This window comes from Suricata suricatta, chromosome 12 (assembly GCF_006229205.1).
Source record: "Suricata suricatta isolate VVHF042 chromosome 12, meerkat_22Aug2017_6uvM2_HiC, whole genome shotgun sequence".
In the NCBI taxonomy this organism is placed as follows: domain Eukaryota; kingdom Metazoa; phylum Chordata; class Mammalia; order Carnivora; family Herpestidae; genus Suricata; species Suricata suricatta.
Window position 1 is genome coordinate 51,543,615 of NC_043711.1, and position 13,540 is coordinate 51,557,154.

The 13,540-nt window shown below is 54.0% G+C and overlaps 1 long non-coding RNA gene across 1 annotated transcript; it reads left to right on the forward strand.

Annotated features, from left to right (window-relative positions):
* The first annotated feature begins 39 nt into the window (after positions 1-39).
* Positions 40-10,077, forward strand: LOC115274799. Its single transcript, XR_003901261.1, has 4 exons — positions 40-535; positions 2,737-2,817; positions 4,433-4,588; positions 8,816-10,077. It is a non-coding gene; the product is annotated as an uncharacterized LOC115274799 (long non-coding RNA).
* The last annotated feature ends 3,463 nt before the right edge of the window (positions 10,078-13,540 follow it).

Below are 13,540 nucleotides of genomic sequence, written 5' to 3' on the forward strand. Positions count from 1 at the left end.
AGTATCCCAGGGACCACATGGGATCCAGGCTGAGCAGCTCTCACCAGGCCCCAGGGGTCTAATTAGAGTCCTCTGGAGTGGGGGGCGAGGACAGCCAGCCCCAAGAGGCTGTGATCCTCCCCCAGAGCCCCCAGCTCTCCTCCGCCCCGCACACAAGAGCATCTGCAAAGACGAGGGCCCCTGGGCCACGTCTGCAGGGCACGGAGAGAGCGTGGCCCGCTGGAGACTCTGGAGTTGCAGGCCCTTGCGGGAATCCATGCCACACACTAGCAGCTGTGTGATGTCCAGCGGCCCCTTCCGCTCTCTGTGCCTTGGTTCTCCGCTGCATGCAGGGAGGGGAGGCGGCCCGCACCTTCTAAGGACCTTTCCGCTCGGCGTCCTTCTGCTCATCTTGCCGGGCTTGTCCAGCTCACAACATCAGTGCTTTGCTAACATGTGTCCTGGCCCTGAACTGTCTGCAGAGCCCGACAGAGCACCTCACCTGGTCAAGGAAATTTTCAGTCCCATCCAGCCTGCACAGACCGCACGCCTCTGGGTGAGCAAATCCCACCCGGGGTGCAGGGGGATAGAAGCCAGCTGGAGTCTGGCCCCCCCCCGCCACTGAGCTCTTGAGATGGCTGGGGAATGGGCCACAGGTAACCAGCATCCATGTGATAAGCTCTTCCTCAGCACAGAGGAGGAGGGATGGTCCTCTCAGCAGGCAACTGGGAGAGGATGGCACTGTCCCCCCCGATGGAAGTGGGCAGAATTGGGGACGTTCTCTTTATAACCGCAGCTAGAAAAGCAGGACTGGAATCCTCGCCTGACCCCAAGCCTAGCTGCTGGTCTATCCCAGGCAGGGAGAGCAGGGTGAAGAGGCATCGTGTATTTAGGGACAGTGAGGAGCCTGGTGTGGCAGGACTCAGGGTGTGTGGCTAGAGACAGGGAAAGCAGCAACCAAGGGCTTTGAGTGTAGGGAAAGGGGGGGCACAATATAGTAAGAGCAGGGACCACACCGAACGTGTATTAAGTGCATCATATGTTTAGTGCATTTCACAGATGATCATGTTGACCTCACTGCAGAGATGTAGGAACTGAGGCTCGACTCGGGAAAGCACCTTGCCTGTGGTCCCAGAACCAGGAAGCAGCAGCTTGATTCTGGAGCCTCTGCTTCTAAGTGCCCCTCCCCACCTTGGGGACTGGGGCAAATTTGGGAGTTGCCAGAGACTAGTAAGGTGGGGGGATTTGAGCTGATGACTTGGCCTGAGCCTGGCACCTGGGGAGGGGGATGGAAGGACAGAGTCTGAGCTGGTGGGTGTGAAGATGAGGGCTGTGTCGCTGCACACATCCTGACTTCTCTCCTGACTAAGGACTAGTTATCCAGTCTTATCTCCCCACCTACGGTGTCCCCTCCACACAAAGGGGACCCAGGTCTTCCACTTGCCCGGTTTCCCCCACAGCACTTGAGTGGTAGATGCATATGTGTTGCACTGAGCCCCACTTCTGTCCCCCTCTGTCACAGCCCTCTCTGTGACCAGGGACGTTGCTATTGTAAGTCCTCAAGAAATGTCCAAGTAGGAGAAGGTGGCACTGGTCTCAGAAGGCAAACAGGAGGTTGATTTGTGGTGTAGATGCTTGCATGCAACCAGTCCAGGGTGCCACCCTGAGATCACGTGACCCGTAAGAGATGAGTGTCCCCCAGGAGTGGGCTCTTGAGGGCTTCCTGCAAGGAGAGCCAGGACACGGCCTCCTTGGCAGGCACTGGAGGGGACGCCACCGCTCCTGCAGCTGCCTAGGGCCCTCCAAGGAGGGCAGAAGGGAGGAGGGGAAAGGGGAATGAAGAGAACCGTAGGGAGAGGCCAGTGGCAGAGTGGTGGAGCCATGGGAGGATGCCGGATAAAGTAAGGACAGGATGGCGGAGGGAGGGGAGCCAGGGCACTGTCCCCTAACCAGGGGACTGCACTAGGCTCTGCTGTGATCTCACTGTAGCCTCTGCAGAACCCAAGGAAGGAGGAGGCCTCTATTTCAGCAGAAAGAGCTGGTGGGTAGAGACTGTGGTCTCCACTGGTCAAGGAGCAGGGTTCCGGGCCTGGCTGGCTGGCTTTCCCCACTTGGTTTAACTGGATTCGCTGGGGGCCAGCCCATCTGTCAGTGCCCTCAGGAGGGTGCGAGGCCTCTACTGGGAAGTACCTTGTGCTGGGCACAGGGGAACCCACAAGTCACAGCTCCAGCCTCGGGGCCCTCGCAGTCCTGTTCCTCCAGCTCCCAGCTGTTCCTGGCTGCGGCTCTCCTCCTCAGTCCTTGGCTCCTTGGTTGGCGAGGTGGGATTTTGCAGTGCTGCATTCTGGGGGCTTCTTCTGAAAAGACCCCGGCTCAACCATTCAGAAAGGATTGATTCAGATTAGGAAATCAGAGGGACATGTTGACCACTTGATGTTCTTTTACATCACTCCTTGCCGTTTAAGACTCACTTGTGAGAAAGCCAGGGGGTTAAATAAGCCTTCTCTCCTGAGCAAGATGGGCCTGAAGGACTCCGAAGGGCGTTGGGATAAACGCACTTAAAAAACTCAGATTTGGGGAAAAAGGAAAACACAGCACTGCAGGGACTGGCTGACCTAAGGGATCATCTGTAATAAGTCACAGGCAGACGTGCAGCCTAAATGGAGAGCAGACCCTGCTGCACAGAACGGCCCTTCTGGGCATTTCCAGGGTTCATTATCAAGCGTCCACACCTGGGGCTCTGTTTCCACTCCGCAGGCTTTATCAGCTCCATTCTAGAGAAGAATCCAATGAAGCTCCAAAGACAGACCGTCTGGATCAAGATCATACAAAGTCACAGTAAGACTGAGCAGGGAGCTCAAGCTAATGGCTTGTGGGGCCAAATGGGTCTCCTGTATGTGCTTGGTTCAGTGGTATCAGAATTTCAAACCTTCAACTTGCAGGGATTGGGGGTAGGGAGCAGGAGTGCTTCCCAGCTGACCCTAAAGTCCCGCCATGACTATTATCTTGTCCTTGACCTCTTTACTCATTTCTTCGACCTGCCTGGCCTTCGCTGGACCTTGAGTCTGCAATCCTAATATACGCGGTGCAATCTGCTCGCTCCAGAACGCTCTTCCCCTAAGTGGCAGGAGGACAAAGTCACTCTTTCCCTTTCCGTAGTGGAGATATGCAAAACTCTCCAGAATGGGAGCATTGGCAACGAAAAGGCACATTCAGTATTGTAATTTTATATTTGGGAAACAACAAATTCTATTGTTCTCTTAATATAAGCTCAGCTGGATTTTTTTTTAACGTTGAGAGGCTCTGCTTTAGAATATTTTGTGAGAATAAGGAGGGTGTGTATTTTCAGAGTTGATTAAGGATCAGATTCCTGGGTCTCAAATATTTCCCACAAGAGAAAACTGATTTTATTTTTAAAAGACTCACATGAATGCTCATTTTGGCCAATGCATCTGTTCTGGATTCATGCACTTAGATTTCTAAAGGAATTTTATAGCATGAATCTCCCCTTCTTTGTAAAGTGAAAAATCATATGCAGCAAGAAAAACCTACCCATTTGTGAAAATGGGATTTTTATTGAGCAAATTTTCTAAATCCGTGGGCAATGAAGAAAGTCATGGATAACTTCCACTTAGCATGTCAAAGGTTTTCAGAGACTGACCTGTCAGTGACGATGGGGGCGGGCGGAACAGGTAGTGGTTAAGGGCACTGGCCCTGAGGGCACGAAAATCCGGGTTTTGAGTCTCAGCTCAGAGGTTGTGTGACCCCAGGTAGTCACCCCACCTCTCTCAGACAGAGGTGCTGATATCTACTTTTAGCTACTATGAGGATTAAATGAGCTAATATGTAAAGTGTTTAACATAGAACCCGATAGAGAGTAAATGCTTGCTACCTGGCAGATAGTATAATAAATCACTTGATTAGGGCTAGTATTATTTGTTTTGTTTTGTTTTTGATAGCTACGGGGGAAAGTCCTGGGCAGAATGCCACTTATCTTAATCTATAGGCTGCTGGGAAGTGCTGATTAAATCAAATTCTTGGAGCAAATTGTTCATTAGACACAACTCCCGAAGCGGATATGTGTACCTTTCCTGCAATTGGCATGTTCGTTCCAATCCTGGTTAAATGTCAGTTGTCTTCATTGGCCCACTGACTGAGTCTCCCTGCTCCCTCTCCTGCTTGCCCAAGTTGGGGGTGTGGGAATCTGAGGTCTTCTCAGGCTCGTTACTTCACCCCGGGTCATCCAGCCCCAGGATCAGCAGCAAACAAATGGCCCTCCCTCTCTGGGCATCCAGAAGCACGTCGCCATCTCGGGGGTGGATTTGCTCAGACAGGTTTGCGGAAACAAACAAAATGGTTGCTTGCGTCCAAGTAATCAGGATCCCAGCTCTCACCCCTGCTTTTAAAAGAGCTCAATGCCTGAATCCTGCACCCTCTTTCTGCTTCCCAAAAGGAGTGGGATTGTCTGCCAGTTCCATCACATCTTTGCCAGCATGCAAATGATGCACTTTGGGGTTTCTCAGGGCGTTAACCCCATGCTCTCCAATCCCCGATTCCGGGAGTCCAGATTTTGCGCCAGCTGTGCAAGAAGGACATATGAAGAGCGCAGGTGAGAGGATTTCCTTTACAGAAGGGTTTCCGGCGCGGGGTCATTTAGAGAGCTAGCCGAGAGACAAGGCCACTTCCCCCAGCACGGCTCGCACACAGGCTTCTAGCCACAGCACACGGCAGTGAGGTGCATCAATCAACCGTGCTTTCCAAATGCAAAATATTTATGTATACTTTTGGGGATGGGGGCTGTTCATTTGTTCTACTGAGATCCACTAGCCTGGAATGAAGAGCTCTGTTATTTATCATTCTCACACCCATTTTAGTACGGTCACTCTTCCAACACCACAAATTCCAAGATGACACATGGCTGGGAGCGGGCCCTTCTCCTGGCCTCTCCTCGTTGGTCAACGGTTATGGTTACTGTTGATGGAGCGATGCTCACGAGCAGCGTTTGATGCTCCAGCTACCTTACCTTATTTGGTCTGAGGACAATCTATGAACTCAGTCTGTTATTGTCTCCGTTTTTGCAGATGAGGACATGGAGACTCAGAGAGGTAAAGGGACTTATCCAGGGTCACGCAGCTAGGAAGTGGCAGGGCAAGATTTGACTTTGGCTCCAAAGCTGATATGGGTAGCCACTTTGCCGTCCTATTTCCCCATTCTTCTTGGGCTGGAATTGTCACCCCTGGCCCATCAGCATCTCCACAAGCACTCTCTTCCGCAGTCTTCAGAGGGGTCGAGGTGTCCTGAGTGTAGGGCTCACAGTGGGCTCCCTTCTGGTTCCCTCTCCACCCACCTGCCCCCTCTAGGTGCCTGCTCCAGCTGCTCCCTGGGGCCTGGCTTCCGGACCAGCCTGAGATTTAAATCCCAGCTCCACCTCTCCCTGGGAAGAGTCACTTTACCACCCCTGGCCCTGCTTCGTGCCCCACAAAGGGGAAGTAATCATCCCTCTCTGCCATGGTTGTGGGAACGATGGAACGAGGCAAGGCAAGTGTCCCCCACAGCTGTCCCCACCCACCCAGCCCAAGCCTCCTTCCTGGGGAACTCAAACCCCAGACACAGTCCGCTCTGCGCTCTTGCTCACTTGCTCCAGCAGGTCCCAAATCAGCATTCAACACACATCACTCTGCCTGTGCAACGCCATTATCTCTCGAGGACACAGGCTCCGTTGTCATGGCAACCAGAGTCCTTCCACCAACTCTATTTAATAATTTCTCAACAGTGGAGCTGGGCTGGCTTGGGGAAGGGGAAAGAGCACTGGGTTAGGGGTTAGAAGCTGTGGGCCCTAGCACCTGTGGCCCTAGAGCTCCTCCTCTCTGGGCCTCAGTTTACCCATCTGTAATGCAGGAGTGTCTGAAATGGGTGGGTTTTGTGACTTTTTTTGGGCTGGAAAAACCTAAGAAACAATTTTCCAGGTCCCCAAAGCAGGAAGCTGGGGTCTGGAGCTCCTAGAGATCAGAGGGAGGTCTTGTGACATCTTAAATCCATAAAAAGAACAAAAAACTACCTTGGGTGCCCGAACTCTCCTTCTGGTGGACTGCCCACCAAAATGTCACTTTTCAGATGCTCACGCAATCTGTGACCATGTGGGTTTAGATCTGGGGTTGCTTAAGAGACACAATTTTGCCTGCAGCTGTCAGAGCCCCTACTCGCCATTTTATAGATGTGTAAACTGAGGGTCAGAGGGCAAAAGGGCTGTCCATGGTCACCCCACAGATGGAAAGCCCAGCTGTCCAGGAAGGCTAGGTTGGTGTCCCAAGAGAGCCAGGCGTGCCTCATTCAGCCCATGGCTGATCATGCTCTGGCCCCCACCTGTGTGGCCTCTGGCTCTCACTGAAGAAGACTTGGAGACAACAAAAAGCAAGAGGGAAGTACCTACCATGTGTCCCGCCATGCTGGGCCCCAGAGACTCTGGAAGGATGGTATTTCTATTTATAGGGAATGTACAGTTTGACTGTGAGCAGCTCCTCAAAGGCCAGAAACAATGATGTCTGATTTGTCTCCACAGTCTAACTAGGACCTGGCATACAGAAGGCGCTCAAAATTGTATCTGGCCCAGTTGTTTGCCCACATCTGCTCCTGAAGACAACTCATCTAGGCCCCCAGAGGCCTCTAGGAAAATGTCCCAGAGCAGCCACGGACATCCCTAGCTCCAAGGAGCCACTTTGGACCCCGTACTGGGGAGAGGGACCCACGTAGACAAGCTCTGTGGCTCCTGTTTGGCCCTGGGGCTGGGGAGGGGGCGGTTCTGCCTTGGCCCAGGTCCATGGCACCGCTTTTAGGCATGGCCACTGCCAGCCCAGCGGCGCTATTAAACTCCTCCGGGGTTGGCATTTTCATTTAATACCCGCGGCATAATTAACAGTGCTGCATCTGCTCTGTCATTAGTGGCATTCACTGCCATTTGGAGAAAGGGCTCGTATCTTCCCCAGTCATTAGTCTTGGGAGGCTATTATGGGGGAAATGGAGGAGGAAGCGGGGCGTGCAGCCACCCTTCCCCTGCCTGGAGAGCTGGCGCCGGGCTCGGGGAGCAGCCCACGGTCGAGTCCAGTCCAAACCTCTTGGCTTTATGGGCTGAGAAAGCAAAGTCCAGAAGGGGGAAGGACCCTTCACTTTGTCCCCTTGCAGTCTCGAGGCCTGCTCTGATGGCAAACCCAAGCCTCAGGGTCAGGCAGACCCAGATCTAAGTTGCAAATTTGCAGCATGTCAGCAGGGTAACCCTGGGCAACCAGGCGAGCTCCCTGGGTCTCAGTTTCCTTGCGGAGGATCCTAGACACAGCGTGTCAATTGCTTAGCTCAGTGCCTGGATCACAGTCAGAGGTCAAAATCCAGGCTTGTGGGTATCTAATCATTTGCTACCAACCTGTTAAAAATGGATGCATTTAAATTCCATCTTCACAGAATACTCTGCAGTATGATAACTTCTTCCCTGTTCCCCAAACCACTTAAAAAATAGTCATGGGTGAGTTCTTGATCCCAAGCTCTGAAAACACCCGACATGGGAGCAAAGGGGCAAAGGGGCTCAGGCAGGGGGCAGCCAGACCTCAGAATCAAGGGCACAGAAGCCTGCGGCTTTGGCTGCTTGTCTGAGCTTACACTCTGCCTCAGGGAGTCAAAGCCCCGTCTCTTCCACTGTGATCTTCACTCAGGTGCTTTCCAGAAGCAGTGGGCAACATGAAAAGGCACATGGGGGTCGGCATGAGCAAGGCCTGGGTTCAAACTCTGCTGTGCAAAGCCACCTCTGGCTGATGGGGACAGTAGCATCTACCCCCCAGCCCCAACCCCTAGCATCCTCTCACCAGCCTCAGGTGGCCCAGGACTGGTGCCCAGGAGGCACTCCATACTCAGTGGTTGGGGACTGGCTGGCCACCTAGCAAGGGGACGAGTCAAACTGTCAGATGTCCCTGCCCCCGCAAAACCCCAGAAGGAAGCTCCCAGAACTAGTGATTTTTCATAATCTCCAGGGTATAAGGTAATAGCCAGAATGAGTGATTGACTCCCTCTCCTCTCCTCCCCTCTTGGCTGGAAACGACTCAGAACCACTGGGTCTACTCCTCCAGTGGGTCCCAAACAACCAAGGTGCACCTATGAACACTTTCCCACACCCCTTCCTGGTTGCCAAGGCCCTGAACCCTTCTAGACCACCTCATGGGGCCCCTGGTTTGTTTTCACCCAAATCCATCCAGGTAAGCATGCTTGTGTTCATGGGTGTGTCTGAGCGTAATCATCCTTCTCGTCCCCCCAAATCTGGCCACCACTGGGGACTCCCTGGCTAAGTGAACACGTGTCAAACTTTACAGACTCTGGGCATAACTGAGAGTATGTTAGCTTCCGGCCAGAGCTCAGAACTAGAGCTAAGGCTTAAACAATGCCAGAGTCCCATTCTCCCAAACTGCAAGGCTGTGCTTTCCCATGCTATCCTGGATCAGGTTTGCCCGGGCTTCTTCTCAAGGGGTAACCTGGTGAATTTGGACTTGAGTTCAGTAAAGGTGAATCCCACCAGCTGGGAATCCAGAGGTCAGGGACAAGCATGTTCTGAGCCTCAGTTTCCTCATCCAAAGGACGGAGATAATAATGGTCATAATAATGACTACCATTTTCACGTGGATCTCCTAGGGCTGTTGCAAACTTGAGCAGAGAAAGCACTTTGACTATAAAATCCTACATCAGTGTTAAGTGTGTGTGTACTCACGTGCGTACAGAGACCTCATTTGAGTCAAGGTCATTCAGACTTGGGCTTTATAAGAAAACTAGCTTTAAGAAAATGTCTCTTTTTGTTCGACAGAGGATTCTTCTCCAGGATATCAAGGACCGTATTTTCTTCCCCTGGAGTGCTTCATATAGGATCAAGAGGCAGAGTGGCTTCGAGAACATTTTTCTGCATGCCGCCCAGGACTCTTCTGATGACTCGCCATCTGATCAGCACTTGGTTCCAGCAAATGGCAATACTGACACCAAATGTCGTTCACCTCCGGTGGCTGCTGCCCTCTCCGTGTACAGAGGCTCCATACCAAACAATACGGCCATGGAAACAACCTGCTGCCAATGCCTTTCGGGGCGTCTTTGACCTTGCCTGTCCCTCTGGTCAGGGCTCAGTCGTCCCAGGAGCTGGCGTGCATCGCTGATCCTACAGACACCATGCAGCTGATGGGCGGGCAGAGAGCGCTGCAGGTCACTGTCCAAGGCAGGTCCGAACTCCCGCACTCCTCAGCCTGTTCTGTGTGCCATCCGGCCCCATCCAAGAGGGCCCCAGGTACCCTAACGGGGCCCACTCCACCTAGCTGCACACCCCAGGCTTCCAGGGCGCCATAGCCAATTGCTCTGCGAGACCTGGCCTCCTTGTAATTTCCAATTTGTGACAAATGTAAAAATAGAAGGCCATTCGATGCAGGCAGCTCACATCAAATTGGATGCCACTTTCGTGTCATGTCAGATCACGGTAAACGGAGCTGATGACTTGGTCGGCCACTCTCCGTGGCTCCTGGAGCAGTGAGAGGGTGCTGACAGACCAGGGAGCCACCTAAGAGTTAGGGAAAGGTGGCTGGGTGCACAACACTCAAAACAGCTTTAAATGAGTTTGAACTCTAGGTCACAAATCTGCTGTAAGAAGCAGGGCACTTGAGTGCGAATCCCAGATCTGCACCTTAGGGTGCAGCTGAGGGACCTTGGGTACAAACTCTTCTCTCCAGGCCTCGACTTCCTTAAAGAACACCACTGCCTGCCCCCCTGGGTCCCCCAGAGCTGCAGCAAAGCTCAGTGTTGGAAAACAAAGCAGGCAAGCGCTTCCTAACCATGCAGCTCCTTAAATGGGGAGTGTGGTCCTTGCTGAGCCAGCCGCCCTGGGGAGGTCGATGGAGGGTTGGCCCTTCATGGCAAGAATGTCAGCACACTACAGCCTTGCCTAGCAAGGGTCCTCATCTCTCTTCTTCTCGGTTTCCTCATCTGCACAGGGACAATTCCATGCACCCCACGGGGCTTTGTGAAAATTAAATGCAATCATGTAAGTAAAGCACACAGCACGTTCCCTGGCAGATCACCGACTTGCAATAACTGTTAGTTGCTGTTGTTATTGATGATATTACCACCGGAACAATATTTAGTGCGTTGTTTTGCTTTGTTTTCTGTTTGTGACTGAATCCAAGTCTGTGCTGAAATAGCACAGCTTGTGTTCACACCTACCATCCAAGCCAGGCAGGCCTTACCCCACTGTTAGCTGGGCTTCCCACTAACTCTCATACCCCTGCCTCCTGGCTCTGAGGCCTGCAGGTGAGCTCCGAGCTGAGATGCAAAGTATCACAGAGGCACGTTTCCTGGGAAGCCCTATTTTGGGGTCTGTATCTGTCCTCCCAGCCGTTTCCTCCCTACACACTCTTTCCCTCCACCTCTCGGCAACCTTCAGAGAATGGGGCAAAAAGGTGAGACAGGAGCACAATGCTGGGCCCATGTGAGGAGCTGGTGCCAAGGAATGCGCTGGGGAGGGGACGTCTGACAAACTCCTCACGAAGAGGGGCCCTGCTGCTCTTTGCAATTGGAGTCAATTCAAGGTTGTTTTCATCGCGGCAGGGACTGTGCTCTGTCCTCGGTTCTTGGGCACAGAGGAGCTCTGGCGACAGCACAGGGAAATCGAAGGGGCAAGAGAGGCCTGCTGACACTCTCATCTCTGTTTCCTTCCGGGGAACAAGGCGACGGAGGGGCTCTCACTGGGTTTGGCATTGTAGCTGTACCTGAGGGACACCTGGGACCAGGTGACGGGGAAGGTTTCGGGCATCCCATCTGCTCCTAAGGACGAAGGGGATGGACTTGGGATGCAGGGCGCTAGAGGTGGCGGGCAAGGCTTCCTGGTTGGCACTGGGCCCGTGATGCATATGCATGCTAAGGGAGGAGGGAAAAGGCGTCTCCGAATTCCAAGTGGCTTGGGACGTCTCTGTCTCAGCTGTTGAGCTCGCAGCCAGCCTAGGAACAGTGTCTTTATGTGATGGCCAGAAGCCACCTGAAGCTATTAGCATACGCCAGGAAGGCAGAGAAGTAGTCACTGCTCAGACATCAGACCCAGAGGGCCCACCGCCGATGATTAAATCCTCAACATTACCCTTCCACCTCACTCTGTAGAGGTGAAAATCGAGGCCCAGAGACACAGCATGGAGCAAACTGTTGGCCAGGGAATCAGAGGAGCAGGGTTCAAATCCCTCCCCTGTCTCTTCCTGGCTGGGTGACCTTGGGCAAGTCACTTCCCATCTCTGTGCTGCAGTTTCCTCACCTCTGCAGTGGGGATTAGAAGACCGCCTGCTGCACAAGGTTGTTGGCAGCCTTGGGTGCCGGGCAGGCCGGAAGCTTTTGGTTCTCCATTGTTTCCTTCCAGCAGGGATGGGAACATACCCAAGGTCACCTGGCCAGAGAATGGCAGCATCCTAGCTCAAAGCCAACTCAGTGACAGCTGGTTCCGGTCTCAGGGTCCATGTTTGATAGTCCTCCCACCCCCAGGCTCCATGACACAGATAGATATTGCAGGTCGGTCCATACTGTCACCACCTCCTACCCGTGCAGGTTTTATTGCCAAGAGCCTGCTATGAGCTGGACCACGCAAACACGAATTCTAGCGTTTGGAGTTCCTGATCTCCAGGCATGCGGAATCCAGGAGAGACAGAACTAGTGTGCTTCTATGAGCTCTGATGGATTCGCTCTTTCCTCCTCTTTACCTTCTGAGCGCGTCCTCCTGGGCCTCTGGATGCCCCTCTCAGCTCATCCTAAGCTCCTGGGGGGCCCACTGCTCACCAAATCTCCGGGCTCTGGAATCAAGGGCTACGCCCAAGCGAGATGGCCCCCGTTTCCTCTCCCACAGCTGTGGCCTCTCTCCTGTTGCGGTTCTGAGGGATCAGATCACCCTACTCTCCAGATACTCTGCCAGACAAGCCCAGCGGTGTGCCCCTGCCCCAGTGGGACTCACTGTTTGTCCTCCGAGCCCCAGCCACGGCGCTTGGGCTGGAGAGAGAGAGCGCTTTCTTTGTTTGCTGCTTGCCCGACCATTTATTTCTGAGACTTGAGAGAGGCTCAGCCATTTTGTCCTGGATACTCTGGGGGAAAAGTCCCCCCGCCCAATTCCTCCAAGGACTTGCACCTCTGAGGGCAATGTCTCCTCTTCCTCCTTTGCCTGGGGAGGGTCTCCAACCAGGACCAGCGCAGAGGCTGGGTCAACCCTTCGCAGAAGAAAGTGCTCCAGAGAGACAGACAAGACAGAGGGTGCAAGTTGCTTGTAGTTACCACTGACCTGCTTTGTTCTGGAATTTGGGAGTTGGGGCAGGCTTTTCAGACTCCCTTATGAAAACATTTTCCCCAAAGTTCCCAAAGAGAGAGAAAGATCTGAGCAATACCCACCCTCCTACACCCCCTCACCAGCCACCTCCACTCTCTGGCCAAAACCCACTTTGTGTTCCACACTTTGTGTGTCACAGAAAAATGAAGGTCGACTCCAAAGTCCACTCATAGCTTCTGATTTTGGGCAGGGGCGGGAGGGGGGTCGCCAAAGCTCAGGAGCCATTTTCTTGGGCTTCCCCCTCCTCCCCAGTTCATGCGGACGGGGCTGGGTTTCTGGGAGAGGGAGCGAGCGAGCGCTCCGGCACCGGATCAGGAAAAAGAAACAGGGCTTTATCATTCGGCTTTTTAAAATCCGGTTTCTCCTTGGGGTCCATGTCTGTTTTGGAAAAAGAGTAGCTACGGGCCTCAGTAGTGAGCTGACCGGTGGAAGTTCCTCATCCGAAGACCAAGCCAAGCTTAGAACAGGGCATCTGTGGGGGCCACCCGTGGGGACGGTGGGCACAAAGGGACAGGGCATGGAGACCCTGTCTGGTCATTGCCCTGGGGTAACCGCGACAGGCGGTGTCCCTTTACCCATCCCCAGAGAATGAATGCGGGAGACGAGAGGTGAAAACAGTTTCCGCGGCGACAAGGGGACACTGTCCTCCAGCCCTCTGGGGGACTTCCCTCATCCTACATTCCTTGCAGGAAAGGAGTGGAGAGCGCAGCGAGAGCTCGTGTGCGCTCTGCCCAGTACGCTTTTTAGCCAACATTTGAGAGCTTGAGCTGCCCCAGGACAGGAAGAGGGCGCCCATCTCCAAGCCGCTCGCCCAGAGTCCTTGGAGAATAAATGGGGCGCACAGTTCTACCTCGGCGCTGACCCCGAGACGGAAAAGTGGCGCACTGTCCCCCAAACGCTCTCCGCATTATTCTCTCCCGGGGACCCCGCCAGCCCCTAGGGAATGAACGCGGCGCTTCGACGGCTCGAACAGAGTCCAGCGCCAGTGAGGGGATCCATCAGGCCCCGCGACCGGGAAGGGGGACGGGACTCCCGCGCCTCTGGCACGAGCCCGCCTGCCCCCCGCGCGTCCCAGAGGCTCGGCCCGGGCTCACGTCGGCGGTCGGATCGGCGGCCCGGGCTCCTCCGCGCGGCCCTGGGGTGACGCGAGGCGCTGGGGCTGGAACCCGGGTGTCCGCCCCCACCCCGCGCCCGGCCCGA